Raw genomic sequence first — 3164 nt, forward strand, 5'->3', positions numbered from 1 at the left:
GTGATGAATTCTGCTGTAAGTGAAGTACAGTTTTGTCATTGTTTATTCCATTGCAAGTTCAGAAATTGGGTGCAAAGTCCTGGATCTGCACAGGTTACCAGAACATTTGGGAGATGCACTTGAACCCAAACATGGAAGGTAAGAGTCCCGAGAACTTTGTTTCAAGACTGATCTTCATAGATGAAGTCCTAAATGATCCACTGCACAAGGTCTTTTTTTTTTTTTGTTATCTAATATGGTGGGTACCTTGTGTCAGTTTATGTATGTTGTACTTGGAGAAAAGATGCTAGTTTAACCTTAAAGCTGAGCACTAATAGCTGAAACCATCTGCTTAAAAAACATTACAGCCTAATGTATCATTAAACTTTCGGTAGATGTATCGCTTGAGAAGAGTGTTATTTTAGAAGAAAGTACTGAGCAGATGTGTCATTTATAGTAGACTCCCTCTTATCTAGCCTATCTTTAACCAGCCTTCAAATTTCTGCCGTAGCCCTAGCAAAAGATAACAGAGAAGAACAACACTTCCTCCTCCTCTGGGCTAAATAATGACAGACATTTGAGTTTTAGACTTCATGTTCATTAGAAAAATGCATGCTAACACAAATCCTGTTATTCTGGCTGATTTATAACCTATAAATGCAGTTCTTAATGCTTTTTCTGATTAACCAGCCATTTGTTTATCCAGCCTAAGGTTCGGTCCCAGTGAGACCGGATAAGAGGGGGTCTACTGTATTAAAATTGTCAGCATTGAACAATTCTTCTGAAGTCAAGGTCCCCACTCCTCAGCCTGTAATAAAAGTTGTACCAGTGTAGTCAAAATCCACAAATGACCAGCATATACACCTGTGGTTTGTTCAGTTCCATCTTCGTATCCTCTCAAGGGCTTTGCAGCTCAGCATAATATGTCTCTGGCTCTATCACTGTAACGTTTGTGCTCTACAAAACTAAACTGCCCATGTTCAGACTCTTGGCATGCATTTTAAAAGTAATAGCTTTAGGAATCAGGGTTTGTCTTTCATGCCAAAGTGGAAGTCTGTAAAATTAGATTATTTCAAAAGATATTGGAGCAAAATGCAAGTGAAGGAACTTGGGTGATGTTGGAGTTTTAGCCCATAGGTTGATTGATTAGTTGAACAAGTTTTAGTCTCAGCAGAGTTAGGAAGAAACTGGGTGATCAGAACCCACACTTGACTAAAACATTTTTTTCTAGGGAGGGCAAAAGAACGTGGTAACCCACTGTAGCCCCCACTGATTTAATAGTCAACTTCAAGGTCACTCCTCCTTTAGCTAGGGTTGATATATTCTACAAAGGCAGGAACCTAAAATTTCATAAAAAATGATGAATTGTGACATTTGATGGATTTCTGATGAAATTATCAGTTCCCGATTTTCCACAACAGTTTAATCATTTCACCTGTGTTTAGGTTATTTTATTCTTAAACAGTTATCATAGGAGGTTACTAGGCTATTTGCCCTAAGGCCTGTACAAGCCTAGCCATGTTATACCTCTGTTCCCCTATGGACCAAGATATATAGTCTGTGTTTGCAGGCAAATCTAAAATCTCTTGGACTCTTTTCAGCAACAACCTGTTTAGCCCAGAGGAGGCAGAAGTGTAGTATCTAAATGTAAACAATTTAGAATAACCCGTCCAACCTCATGTTTTTGGAGGCAAGCAACCCAAGTAGATCCATTCAAGCAGTAACCATATGTCGTGTTGTGGTGATTAGAAATGATCCTAGAGCACCAAGATTTACAGCAAGTTATTTTCATGTATCAGTTCATCTGCCAATTTCACTGTTCTTTTTTTTTTATTTTTATTTTTTTACTTGCAACATTTTTCCTCTAATCAATCTGGAATTCTGTCTTACAGAAATTTGGGTCCTGCTCTTAGCAAGACTGTTGCCCAGCTGTATTGCACGGATGGTCCCCTGTGTTAGTGAAACATATGCCTTCAAGACTTTCAGCTGTGAAATCCAGTGCCATTTGGAAACGTTTGCAAAGACAGCAGCCTTTTCAATCTGTTTCTTTCTTAAAACATTTTCCATTTTACCTGCTATAAATTCTGTCTGATTTGGATTATTGCCTAAAATAGATCTGCCATGAATTTTGGAGATGTCAGTACATAGAATTTTAGCAAAGGAAAAGACAATTGGACATTTTGACTTTCTCACTCAAGTGGATGACTGCTTTGTATGAACAGAAATGGTGATCAGTAAAACTGTTTGTTACATATTTGTTCATCTGCCTCTGTATGTGAGTAATAGATATATTTTTGTTTGTACTAAAAGGGTTTTGTAGATGTACTCTCATGAGTGGCAAAGCCACAAGTGTCCTACAAAAGTGTAACTCTCCAGTAATAAAAACTAATCTCACCTTCAGCATTTTAAGTGCTTAAAAATTAAGCATTATGACAACAGAATGTTGTAAAACTAAAGAGGTTAAGTTAAAATAAGCAGATTGTGTGATACAGACAGACTGTAAAACAGTAGGATAATAAAACATTTAATCTGATGTCATTTTCATTCATTCTTCAACTAATCGGTCTCAGAACCGACTCAGCCCTTTTTCCAGATCCACGGATCCAACTCTGGAGATTTTCCCTTTACCCATAATGCCCCACTAGCCTAACATACCCCAGATCTCTACATTCACGGATCCACTCTGTCAAGCTACCAAGTGTGTTTTGCTCCAAATAGTGAGTTTTCTCATTTTACTTTTTTCAGCAGGACTATAACTTGAGCTGCTTCACCTGTCCTCCTTAATCTGAGAGTTTCATTTTTTTTTTTTCCTGATTGTCAGGTTCTTCCTTTTTTCCTTCTCCCAAACCTATAGTATTTTCTTGAGTACCATTGTTGGTACATCTGCTTTCCTTTTCCTGCCTTTTCCCTTTCTAGTCATTACAGGGTACTTCTTGCTACCATTGTTGGCAATTTTCTGTTTAAAAAATATATTCCACCTTTCTTTCTTTTAGTTATCTTTCACTGGCTTAAGACCCTTTGTCTTCATTATTATGGTAAATAAGCCAACTGGATTAAAAAATGCATTTCCTGTAGGCACAAAATTCCCAATTCCTATGTCCCCAGGGAATGTGTGTATTGCTTAGGTTCATAGGTTCATACTAGGCTATCTGCCCAAGGGCATTTATAAGCCTAGCCCATAGTTA

General features: G+C 37.6%; 1 long non-coding RNA gene across 1 annotated transcript in view; it reads left to right on the forward strand.

The window, feature by feature from the left end:
- Positions 1 to 2512, forward strand: part of LOC122793723 — a 65917-nt gene extending 63405 nt beyond the window's left edge. The window contains exon 2 of the long non-coding RNA XR_006363516.1: positions 1872 to 2512. This is a non-coding gene — a long non-coding RNA (uncharacterized LOC122793723). The remainder of the gene's footprint in view (positions 1 to 1871) is intronic.
- The last annotated feature ends 652 nt before the right edge of the window (positions 2513 to 3164 follow it).

This window comes from Protopterus annectens, chromosome 2.part0, assembly GCF_019279795.1.
Source record: "Protopterus annectens isolate FY-2018-M chromosome 2.part0, PAN1.0, whole genome shotgun sequence".
In the NCBI taxonomy this organism is placed as follows: Eukaryota; Metazoa; Chordata; order Ceratodontiformes; family Protopteridae; genus Protopterus; species Protopterus annectens.